We start from the raw sequence: 13,830 nt of genomic DNA, 5'->3' as shown, positions 1-13,830 counted from the left end.
GTGGGTTGCCTTGACGGAAGCTGCTGTGTCTAAAAATGCCCGCAAATTTTGGGCAATCATCTCTGAATGATGTGGGTCCTGCAAATCTTCTCTTGCTTCTCTGATACCCGAGGCAGAATGGAGTGAGAGTATACTATCCCTGTATGCGGAAAACTGGGACATTGAGTCATGTGAAATGGACCTTATTATAAGTAGTCAGGCTGAATTGGATAGCTATGGCCCTCCCTTAGTGACTGAGATTGAGAGGTTTATAAGGTCTATGCAGGCTTCTGGAGCAATGGGCCCTGATAGGGTCCCCATGGTAATAATTAAACAAGAACTCCTGCTTTGGGCAAGGATTCTCCACCCTGTATTTCAATACTGTTACTTAAAAGGTGTAGTCCTGGCGTCTTGGACTGGAAGTGTCATAGTTCCCCTGTATAAGAAGGGTGATAGCTCTTCACCAGTAAATTACCACCAAATAGCTCTGTTGGATGCAGCTGACAGGATTTTTGCTAGAAGTTTACTAGAGTATTTAAAGTCTCGGGTTGAGGAAAATTCTGTCCTTCCTTTGGAACAAGCTGGTTTTAGGAAGGCACACAATACTCTAGATAATATCTTAATAATGCAAATTGTAAATGAAAAATATGTGCAGATCAGGGGTGGATTTGTATATGCTGCATGTATAGACTTCTCAACAGCTTTTGATAGGGGTGATCTCAAGATCCTATGGAGGAAGTTATTTAACCTAGGCATCCCGGTAAACCTGCTACGTTTGATTATAGCCTTCCATTCTTTTACTTGGTGTGAAATTCTTTTAGGCGGAGATCAGGGTCTGTCTTTGGAATTCTCTACAAAAAATGGATTGAAGCAGGGGTGTCTGTTGCCACCGCTGCTTTTTTCGCTGTATATTTACAATTTGCCCTTCATCCTAGGGAATAGTGAAGGCTTTGAACCCAAAATAGTAGGGCGTCGGATATCTTGCCTCTTACATGCTTGTGATATAGTGGTGATTGATCTCACCCCGAAAGGACAAAATAAGCGTTTGGCTGCTCTTGATTGCTGAGCAACATTATTTAAAAATTAATGCTCTGAAGTCTCAAGTAGTGTGTTTTTTAGGAAACAAATCTCGTGAAAAAAGAAACTTTTTTTGGCCCCTGGATCAACATAAGCTTCAGCGGGTAAAGGCTTCTTGCTTTTTGGGGAAAACTTTATCCTGATCACTCAGTGGCCAAGATCATATATGTAATAATGTCAATAAGGTCCTTTCTCAGGCACAAGGTCCAATGGCCTTTCATAAGGCAGTTGGCTGGCGGTATTTTACTTATTTACTGTCAGTTTACCAAGAGAAAATTCTGGCCACTCTTTTGAATGCAATAGAATGTATAGAGATTTACAACTGGAAGTCTTTAGCTAAATCGGAAAGGCAAATTTTAAGACACTTGATTCCCTGCAGAACCTTGGCATCTATGGCAGCTTTCAAAATTGAATTGGGTATTGAGAGTGTTTTTGTACAGGGTTTAGCAGCGTTGGTCCGGAGACTATTTTGCCTATTTCACAGCGACGAATCTTCTCTAAGACACCTAGCATACAACAAAGTTTTTGGTACGCTAAGAGAAAAATCACAGTTCTTTAGATATTATAATCTCGCCCTGCAAATGCTTGATTTTGCCTCTGACTTTAGTTTAGCCTTACCACCTCTTTTATTTAAAAAGAGCCTAAAAGAGGCAACAACGCATAAAAGTTTTTTGTTGGATATCGAGTTCTGCTGCCAAAAGAGGAGATTTGAGGCTCTGGCTAATTCGGTGATTTTTAAACAACCTCAACCATACCTCTCTTGCACCTTACCACAAGGGGTGAGGCGTTTCTCTATTTTGATTAAATTGAACATGCTGCCACTAAAAGATTTAACCTCTAATTGGGATGGTTCTTCCAATAACTGTGATTTGTGTCAGAAGGGGGTACAGGATTTTAAGCATGTGTAATTTGTTTGTCCCTCTGAGCTACACTGAGGAGAAAATGGCTGAAACCTCTTTATTTGTATTTTAATATTCGCTCAGCGGGGGGGCTTTGGGAGCAATGTATAGCCCACTGAATGGAATATTCTGCTTCAGGATTTTTATCTTTTTTAAGACATTTTTAAATCTATCTTGATTTTATTAACGTCTGGTGGATTTTTAAAAGAATGTATTTATCTTAGTGGACTAACATATTGCACATCATGATGCACTTTATAGGAAATGTACTGTGAAACAAGTTAAAGGGCCTGCGATTTGGATGCACTTTATAGAAGTTATTTATTAATGGATTTATGTATTTTATATATTGAAGTACTGTTTGGTAAAGGCACTGTAACATAAGAGTGATGGGTTGTGATTTGGATGTATTATACTTTGTGTAGATAACATGTATTTTGATGTAGATTTTATTTATTTAGTATGTATTGTACTTTATGAATTACTTTGTTTATGTGGCCCTCCAGGGAGTTCCAATTCATGAAATAAATTAATTGAATTGAGCACTAAAGATAAAAATAAGAATATTGTAAGTGTCTTTATCCATCTTGCTGTAGTGCTTGATTTTTAATATGGTATATCATATACCTTTAGCACATCCCTGTGCCTGTAACTCTCTGTTTGTTGAAACATTGTGCCTTTCTAAAGCGTAATCATGATACCATTTAAGAAATAAATGTCAAGACCTTTCGGGCTATTGTGATTTTCTCACTACAGACAACTATCTTCTGTATTATGGGAACAGGTTCATAAATACTACTACGGTATCAAATGGAAACGTTATGTCTGTGAAGAGTTGAGGATCCTGTCCACTGCTTATGTGGATTTAACAAGATGAACAAATATCAGTTCATAATTCTCAAGGGTTGATTCATGAAATAGTTCTTGAAAATAAAGAACACCTCTTTAAAAGTGGATAATTTCCTGGAATACTTCTCTATATCCAGTTCAGTCATTCATCAAATTTCAAAGGATAGCAACGGTATCTTGACAGCCTAGTAAGGCTGAACTCTGTGCTAGAAATAGGGTTTCTGGTTGGCTGAGGTATGCACCTTGTCCAAGCAGGAACCACAGTCCTAGTAAGGGTAAGTCACAAATACACCCTAAATTAACCTTTACCCACCCCCTGGCAGCTTGGCACAGAGCAGTCAGGCTTAATTTAAGAGGCAATGTGTTAAGTATTTGTGCAACACTTCAAACAGTAAAACAGTGTAAACACCACACAGAAAGATACCACACCTGGTTAGAACAATAGGGTTTTATTTAATGAACAAAACAAGGCCAACACACCAAAAATCCAGTCAGTAGAACAGGAGTTATGAATTATTACAGAATAAACTGAAATGTAATGCTTAAAAGCATAAAATGCTAAACAGGTCTGTCTGTGCGCACTAGACAGGTTCAATTCTGAAAGTTCAGGCCAACTGCTATAGAGCACAGGTTGGATACAGGGACAAGCCTTGGCCGCTGAAAAAGTACCTTGTTTGCGCTGATGTCGAGGAATATGCTTACGGTGAGGAAGCGATGCATCGTTGTCGATGCTTGGGATGGAGACGATGCTTTGGCTCTGGGCCGCACGCAGTTCGAGATGCATCTGAAATGGACATGATGTGCCATGCAGTCAGCGATACATTGCACTCGATCCTTGCAGCAGCAGTGATGGGTCAGTGTAGATGGAAATGTGCCGATTCTGAGCGGTGCAGCAACATCATTGTGGGGATTCTGGTTGAACCAGCCATTTAATACCCACTTCTAAAGGCCCAGGACTGGATTTGCACAACTTTTTAAAAGTGAAATTTTCAAAATTGTAACAATAAATCAGACTGTACCATTAAAGAGGTTTTATTATTACAATTCCATAGGTACTAAACATGGTATATCTACTCCTTCTCATTAAGGAATTACAGCTTATTAAATGTAATACGTTATCCCCAATGTTATCCTAAAGGAGGGGTAGGCCTCACAGTAGTGTTTCACTAACAGGACATGTAAAACCTAGAAGTATATTTTCTGCCTTTTATTTGACAGCACCCTGCCCTATGGGCTACCTGGGGCCTAACGTAGGGATGGCTTACATGCAATAAAAGGGAATTGTAAGGCTTGGCAAGGGGTTTTAAATGCCAAGTTGACATGGCAGTGTACCAATGCATTCAGGTTGCAAGGGTAGGCCTGGGGCATGTTTAAAATGCTACTTTAATGGGTGCCACAAGCAGTGCTGCGGGTCCACTAGAAGTATTTAATTTACATGCCCTAGGCACATGTAATGCACCTTACTAGGGACTTATAAGTAAATTAAGTGTACCAATTAGGAATATACCAATCAAACCATGTTTTAGGGAGAGAGCACAACACTTTAGCACTGGTTAGCAGTGGTAAAGTGCAGAGAGTCCTAAAGCCAACAAAAACAGATTCTGAAAAATTGCAGGCAAGCAGGCAAAACGTTTGGGGGAAGACCACCCTAAGGCTGTCAGATCTAATACTCTGTGACTTCAAAATGGCCACCGCTGCTTGCAAACCTTGTGAGACTGTTCTGGCTTCATGTCACATGCAGTTCCCTTTACTAAACTCAGCTCTCTCATGTAGTGCTCCCCCCCAAAGACATGAAACTTCTCTCTGAGAGGTGTGCAGTCTCTGTTCACACCTTCGACCTTTGATGCTTGTGCATATGTGCATTGTGAGGCATTTCCAAGAATCGAGCTTCCATGCTGGTCCGTGGCAAAGAGGTGAGTGTGGGCCACAGATCACGACAGGTGCATTCTCTGAGTTATGATTATATGAGATATATTTATATAGGATGGATACAAATTGTGTATTTGGATATCATGTCCTAGTGTGCAGTTTATGAACTATTGGATTTTATTTGCATAGATAACAATAAATATTATAAGTAGGTCATATTATTTGTTGAAATTATGTTAAAGATATTATCACTGCCCAGTTATATATTGAAAATACACCTGTTTAGGTGCTTTTGGGGATTTTATTTCTCAAATTTGGTTATAGAACCTTTTTCACAGAAGGAAATAAATGCATCAACATCAGAAATACATTAAGCATGATTCCCAGCTTGCAGGTGACGTTTTGCTCTACATCTTCCATCTGAAAATCACAATCCCGATTCGGATAACAATCATAGAACACCGTAGTCAATTCTGAGATAATAAATCTGCATAAATCTGAGAGCACGCCAATAGCATGTATGAAGTTCCCTCCTGGTGTCTTAGTTAATTTATACAGTGCTTAATTTGTAAATAAAAAGGTGGCGGTGCCCAAAGCCCTCCTCTTAAACGCGTGGCTGCTGCAATTAAACGTGCCAGCACGGAATACTAAGGCAGCGTAATTCTGAAGCCATTTCGGCCTCTTTAATCCATTTACAGCCACTCCCCGCCCCTCAGCTCACTCTTGCAGCTTTCTGTTTTCTCTCTTTCTGAGGGCCTTTCATTTTTCTCTTTCTCCATCTTTTCCATATGTGTCTTTTTGCTCGCAGTAAATGCTTAAGGCAGAAAAATGAGTGGGGCCCTCAAAAATAAGTGCCGGTGCTCCGCACCAGAAACAACAAACCCAAATTAAGCACTGAATTTATAACTAACTGTGGATAGCATCTGTAAGTAATTCAGCCAGGAACAGAACTGCGATGGAATGACTGGCATTCATAAACATTTTCACAAAGATGAAAACATTTTGGGGCATATTTACTAATAGCTTGTGCAACGCTGCGCAGTACAGCAAATTGCTGCGCTGTGCTTCGTTGCCTGGATGACAGAAAGCTGAACAGCTCCATATTCAACAAGTTATGGCACTATTCTCTTCAGCTCCCTCTATGCACTGTGCACTTGTGACTGCCTGGCACCAACGCAGGCACCATTGTGCCATGGTGCAAGGGTGTCTGCATTATGAATAGGATTATTTTTGTGCTGGAAGGGAAACGGATACCTTTCGTTACAAAAACAATCCTTGCAGGCATTATCCTCTTTTTATGTGTGCTGCAGTATGCAGCACACAGGGGAAAGAGGAATTAGCAAGGAGAAAGGAAGATATATCCCCTTGTGACACCTCTGTTGGGTAGGCATCCCAAAATTTTTGTTTGTAAGTGTTTGTAAATCTGGGTTTAGTTCAAATACATAGGTGGATGTTTGGGAACGCCCATGCTTCACCCATGTAATGCCTACTGTATGCAAAGTGATGCAAAGTAATGCAAGGCTGCACTATGCACTGTCTTGCGTTACTTATGGATTTTGGGTCGGGCTGCACCACAAAAGTGATGCAACTCCGATACAAAACCTTAGTAAATTCATACATAATCCATACATCTCAACTAAAATCTTGCAACCATGCTCAGCAACAAGGGAAGCTACTCACTCACCCGACTATAAAGTGAGTGGAGCCCCAGAAATGGATAGAATTGGTATTATACAATGCAAGTGCAAAAGAAACACCAGGTAGAGACAATGACCAATACAGAAAAAAGCAACGCACAACAATTTATCTTCAAGCACAAGTAAATAAAAGCTGCACATACGTGCTTATACATCTTAGTTTGAATAACACGTTAAACATGTTGATTTTGTTTTTATTAGTTTGAATAACATGTTAAAAATGTTGATTTTGTTAGAATGTAATATCGAGCCTACTATCCTACCTTGTACGGACGTTATATACACTTCAACTCGTCTTCTACATTTTCAAGATTTCATTCTTGAATACGATTACAAGATGTATTGTAATCATCCTTTCATTTAAAAGTAACATATACTAGTGATTTTGTATGGCGAAAGCCTAACCAGACGTAACTAGTTGGTGTTAATTTGATGTTTACACGTGGGCCAGCATGCATGCGAAAAACAAGCCATACATAGAAGCCACAGCACCAAGAGTGAGGGAGCTAGGACATGGTGGTTAACAGGGTCCTAGCTGATCTGTGTCACCACAGCAGGGAATGAATCCCTTAATTTATTTCATAGCTTTCATTAATACTTAAGCCTTTGACTTCATTCTTGCTCTCACTCTAGACTGGAATAGCTCTCTTCACTGCCTGGGAGTTGAGGAATATCTCTTTCATTCAATTTAGTAACAATTATTAATTTGTTAGCTTGAACAACTGCACATTGTGTTGCGCAACCACTATGTCTTGGAGCACATCAGTTTACGGTCTACCTGGTGCACTTATTTATGCCTGAACATATTAATCCTAAATTCCACGTGTTATGCATTGTTAGATCCTACATTTTTGTTAGGTCAACGAAAAAACACTTGTATATTTCAAAGTGTGGAACTATAGTGTGTGTTAAAGTAATAATAAAATGCTTTCACGCTAATTGAATTCCTAGTGCTTGTACTATGATAATGTGATTGCTTTCTTATCAACAGTTTTTTTCAGATTCGCTGACTCATGATCTTTATAATCATCTCAGAATAGATGATGCAATGATCAAACATCAAAGTTCATAAATATTCAGGCAAACACTAAGTCCCAGACTTAAGAAAATTTAGCGCCACGTTTGCATATTTTTTTTTTTTACGCAAAAGCTGTGCTAATTTAGCAGCATATTTAGATTTTGACGCTAGAGCACTCTAGCATCAAAATAATTTTCAACCAAGGGTCATTTTTTGGGAGTGCCATCTCACCTTGCGTCATTTAACGACAATGATATGCACTGTAGGCATTCCTTCCTACCTCCAAATCCAGAACCCAATAGGAAAATGACACCCACAAAGGACCAGTTTAAAAATATGACGCTAAGTCCGATTAGCGTCAAAAGTTTAATGCCTTGTCAGACCAGGTGTTAATGTGAGGCCCACACGCTACTACATAAGGGAACCACACAGAAGGAGTAATCAAAAGCAACTGGACACCATGGAAGTGTTACTCCTACAGCTCAGCACCCGTAGAAGATGACAGTGATGACGCCAAGTGCCACCAGCACCACCGCAGCAACCACAAACACCACCACAGCAGCCACAAACGCAGCGTAGAAGAAGGGAGGGGATCTTTCACCAGCGTGCAAGCATTCTGGCTCTCAGGAAGAATAGGTGATCAGACCCTACCGTCTGAGACGGGAATCCATTGTGCTCCTGCTACACCACCGTGTGCCAGACATCACAGCAAGAGTGCAGAGTCACACAGCAATTCCACCCATGACCAAACTCCTGGCTGCCCTCCAGTTGCTCGCATCAAGTTCATTCCAGACGACTGCGGCACAAGTGGGTGGGATCTCCCAACCATCCCTCTCTGCCTTCCTTACAAATGTCCTGGATGCCATCATCAGACTAACACCCCACCACATCCGGTTCCCCATTACCCAAGATCTGCAGCAAGAGACGAAGCAAGGTTTCTACTAAATTGCTGGCTTCTTGCATGTGCTGGGTGCAGTCGACTGCACCCATGTCCAACTTGTCCCTCCTGCAGCAAACAAACACCTCTACAGGAACCGCAAACATACCCACTCCATAAGTGTGCAGGCCTTCATGGACCACCGTGGAATTATCACAAACATCCTTGCAAAATATCCCGGAAGCATCCATGATGCTTACATCTTCAGGCACTCCACTATAAACAAACAATTCCAGGATGGACAATATGTCAATGGCCTACTTGTAGGTACAATACCATACAAATCATAACACACAGCACACCAAACTTGTGGAACAAGGAATACAAACACAACATTAAACATACATTGACAGGGAAACACAGATGTATGGACCACAACACATATGCCACATGCCACACTACTGTCAAAGTACCTTGATTTGATCTCCTCAGGAGGAGAAGATAAATCCTCAGTCCCACCCAGACTACTTGCAATGAAGTAGAATCTCCATTTTGAGCACCCTGGAGTGGGAAAGGGGAATGGGATTTAGAGAGACTGCCTCAAGATGGTGTTTCTACTAATACTCAGTCTGCCATTCACTTCTTATCTTAAATGGATAACATCACCTGCTAAATTACAATTACTAGGGACACACTATTGTAACTACATCATTCATTTACATTTGCTAATGATTAGATTCACTTAACAATTATTTCTCACTTTCTTACCCTGAGTTCCTTGAGGATTTTGCTTCTCTCTTTCACTATTACTGTTGGATGTTGAATAATAGAAGTTTTTAGTAAATCGTTTTCTTAGAAGTTGTTCTCTGTTTTTGGTGAAGATTAGCTTACTTCTCAACCTTCATGCTATATATTTTGAGTTTGTTTGTCTGCACGTTCTTAAATAATTTTGAATAGTTGCTATATATATATATATATATATATATATATATATATATATATATATATATATAGATGAAAGTCAAGTATAATAGTATAATGCATGAAGATTGTATTTCCTGTTGTCTGTTTTATATTTATCTTTTCTGTTAAGAATAATCTGTAGACTTCTTCATCTCGTCGTGTTAATATTCTCCAGTAAACCTTTCGAACGCTGATTGATAATATTTTTATATTCTTTGGATGTTCACAAGAGATACTTCCATCCGGAAACTCATTTATAAGCTGCAAAAACTTTCTGTCACTGCCTCTGCTTCTAAGCAATTGAATATTATCTGTAGTTAACTCATAGAGTCCGTGAAATGCATGCAAAGCCAAGTTTGCCTCAGAAAATGTTTACCTCACAATAAGTGCGCTCTCACCACATCTGGATTCCTGCCAGGTCACAGTGGAAGTGCGAAGCTCTCTAGCAGCGCACGCATATCATAGCAATGAAACTGAGCGCAACACTAGAACGACAACTGAAAGTTTGAACTTCTCATCGGCCATCTTGGATTCCTTTCTTCTGCATCTTCCTTGCAATGTGAGTAGCACGAGGGTCCCAGGATCGTTCTTCCGTACCATAACCTTTCCAGTCAATTAAATAGCATAACTTGCCTTTTCTTATCCTGGAATCTAAAATTTGATTAGCCTCATACTCATATGTAGAGTTAATCTGTATAGGATTCGCAGGAGTGTTTAAACGCAAATTTGGAGGACTGTTCTTTAGCAATGAAACTGGATGTATTTTTAGATATGATGGTAACTGCAACTTAACTGCCACGGGCTTGATCATCTTGTCTACCTTAAATAGACCAATGAACCGTGGCTGAAATTTTCGGTTTCCTTTGAGATGTAAATGTTGTGTGGATAACCAGACTCTGTCTCCTCTTGTAAAAATTGTACTCTCTCTTCTTTTCTTATCTGTCTGAGCTTTATATGAGTTTTTTGCTTGAGTTATGTTTGGTCTGTAATGTCTTTATTATTTAATCTACTGCGGGAACTGTGTCATCTTCTATACCTAAAATTACATTAGGAAGTCTGCCTTGATTTAGGTAAAAAGGAGTAAACCTAGTGGTGGAATACACAGGATTATTATAAGCAAATTCAGCTGCCCAAACCAACTCCGGCCATTCCTTCTCTTGATCAAACAAATAGAGTCTTAAATATTGTTGTAATTCTTGATTCACTCTCTCTGTTTGCCCATCTAATTCTGGATGATAACTGATAGAGAAACGTGACTCTATTCCTAATCACTTAGTAAAAGCCTTCGAAAAGTGGCAAACAAATTGGGAACCCCTGTCAGAAACAAGAATTTTTGGAACCCCATGAGTTTGTACTATATGTTGTGTAAACAAATGGGCAACTTGTGGGGCTCAAGGAATTTCTTTTAAAGGAATGAAATGTGCCATGTTGGTGAAAGTGTCCACAAAAACGAAGATAGTATTAAAACCTTGACTACTAGGGAGAGCTACAATGAGGTCCATAGTAACATTATGCCAAGGATGGGGTGCTGTGGGTAGCGGTCTTAAAAGACCTTGTGGAGCTGTTCTGTTGAATTTTCCTTCTTGACATCTTTCGCAACTTGGCACATATTGTCTTATCTGAGTTTTCATTTGTGGTCACCAAAAATTTCGCTGTATCAAATCTTGAGTCTTTTGAACCCCCTTTATGTCCAGCCAGTTGATCATCATGGCAAGCCTGAAGAACTTTTTCTTGTAATTCTAAAGTTGGCATATACAATGTATCTTTATAATATGGTAAGCCATCCTTAATCACTCTTTCTGGAGCTTCTTTGGACCACTTCAACATCTTTTCTGGTGTTAAGGTTTCTTGAATTCCTTTGGTCAAATCTGCATAATGAATGGTTCATATAAACCTCTCTTTTGGAATGATCAGACCTTTTTCTGGACGTTCTTTGGATGCATCAACATCAATTTGGGACAGAGTATCTGCCTTGCCATTAGCTTTTCCAGGTTGAAAGGTGATGACAAAATCGAAGTCTGGAAAATAAAGGGATCAACGCAATTGTCTTGCTGTTAATGTACAAGCTGATTTAAAACACTGTACATTTCCATGGTCAGTGTACACAGTTACGTTATGTCTAGCTCCCAAAATGTATTGTCTCCATTCACTAAAGGTTTCCTTGACTGCCAAAAGCTCCTTATCAGCAATAGAATAGTTTACCTCTGGTGGAGTTAATTTTTGAGAAAAAAAGGCAACTGGATGCAATTGCCCTGTATTTTTATGACGCTGAGAAAGAATACCTCCTATAGCGACGTTTGAAGCATCTGCTTCCACATCTGGAAGGGTGTAATAATATTGGGGCCGTGGTGAAGGAGTCTTTCAAAAATTTAAAAGAAGCATCGGCTTCTTTTGTCCACTCAAACCTCACTCCTTATTTTAACAAACAAGTGATGGGAGTGACTTTTTGAGAAAAATTGGATATGAATCTTTGATAGAAGTTGGCAAATCCCAAGAAGCTTTGGATTTCTTTAATGTTGCAAAGAGGAGGCTAACCTCGAATTGTCTTTATTTTAGCTGGATCCATACTGACGCCTTCTGGTGACAAAATTAATCAAAGGAACTCTACTCGTTGTACATGGAATGCACACTTTTCCAATTTCACATATAGATTGTGCTCTTGCAGTCTCATGAGGATGGATTGAACATGTGAAACATGTTCTTGTAGATTGTCAGAAAAAATCAAGATATCATCTATATATACCACAGCAATTCTGTCAAGAAATTCTCGTAATATATCATTTACAAAATGCTAAAAACCCACAGGACCGTTACATAAATGAAATGGCATCCCTTGATATTCAAATAATCCATAACGAGTTCAGAAGGCTGTTTTCCATTCTTCTCCAGATGCCACTCGTATCAAATGATATACACCATGCAGATCTAATTTGGTGTAAACTTTAGCATTTTTCATTTGATCTAGAAGGACTTGACACCAAAGGTAACGGGTATCTGTTCTTGATAGCAACTTGATTGAGGACTCGCTAATTAATGCAAGATCTGAGTCCCCCTTCCTTCTTGGGTATGAAAAACAGCAGGGAGGAGAATAAAACCATTGGCTAAATACTGATCTAATTACTCTTTCAAATGTTGGTTCTCTGCTTCTGTTAATGGATATATTCGACTACATGGCAATATTGCTCCCGGCTTCAATTTAATTTTGCAATCATATGGTCAATGTGGTGGCAATTTTTCAGCCTCTTTCTTGTTGTAAACAGTAATCAAATCTTCATATTCTTTCAGAATTTCTGTTATTTCAAGAGCACAAATCATTGGAGAATGTGATGATAAACAGGCCGCCTGTGACTTTGTGAACGTTCCTACTTGATCATGAAAACAATTCTCTTTACAATAGGAAGAGTTCATTTCTACTGTTCTTTTACTCCAATCAAATTGAGGATTATGCATAGTGAGCCAGGGTAGACCCAAAATTTATTGAAATTGTGGCGCATCTATTAAATAAAAAATTATCCGTTCTTGATGCACACCAAAACTTTGTAATTGAATTGGTTCAGTCTCATGAGTAATTAAGCCTGAAGAGAGACTGGTGCCATCTACTGCTCTTACTGTCACGACTTACGTGCTGCTTTACCCTGGAGGCCGCAGAGCGAGTGGCGTGGATCCTGTTCTGGAATGTTCGGCCTTGGCCCAAGTAGGGGGCGACTCTTTCTGGTAGCCACAGTGCTGCAGGCAATGGGTACGCCAAGAGCAGGCCGTGTCCCTCAGAAGTAGTGCGAGAGGGAAAAAACCCTGAAAGGGGGAAAAAACCTCCAAAAAGATAGAATCCTGCAACAGGAACAAAAAGAATAGGTAACAGCAGGAACAAAATACAGGAAAATACACTGGAACCGACGAGAACCAGCACAGGAATATAAGGAAGCAGGAGCGAAGACACCATCCAAACAGAAAGTGTTGCAGCACAAGGAGAGAAAGAAACACAGCCGTTAAATACCAACAAACAGGAAACGACCAACTGGAAGTAAAAGGTCACCATCCTAGATAGAGAAAAGCACATAGAACAGAATGGACTAGGAACCATAGAGAGTAGGGAACAAGGAATGCTGGGAAGAGAAGGGTACTATGGGAAAGGGGGAAAACATAAAAGAAGGCACAACCAGATGTCCAGAAAAAAAGAAGAAAAGAAAAGAACAGGTGAGTGGGAGGTCAGACCTGCCTAGACACGTGGTGCGCATAAAAGAACGAGGCCCCATGCCCAATTTGGGGCCTCGTAAGGTACAGAGCATACTGGGGGCGCGGCGCGTCTTATGACCGCGTGCTGAGGCCCAAGCCGAATGTTCGGCTTGTGCCACGCGCAGCGGCGCAACAATTACTACTTCCAAAGCAGTTTTCTTGACAAATCGAATTCCCATCTTACGAGCATATTTGATGTGTCAAAAATTACCTGTAGCTCTAGAATAAATCATAACTGATAATCCTTGAATTTCCTTCTTATGGGTCTTGACTGACACAGTTTGTACTAAATGTGGAGCTGCCGTCTGTAAAGTATTTGCCACTCGTTGTTCTGAGGGAGTTGTCTTGGTTTCTGCTTTCATCAGGGCA

Source organism: Pleurodeles waltl, chromosome 4_1 (genome assembly GCF_031143425.1).
Source record: "Pleurodeles waltl isolate 20211129_DDA chromosome 4_1, aPleWal1.hap1.20221129, whole genome shotgun sequence".
NCBI classification, from domain to species: Eukaryota; Metazoa; Chordata; class Amphibia; order Caudata; family Salamandridae; genus Pleurodeles; species Pleurodeles waltl.
Note: the sequence above shows the minus strand (reverse complement) of the source record.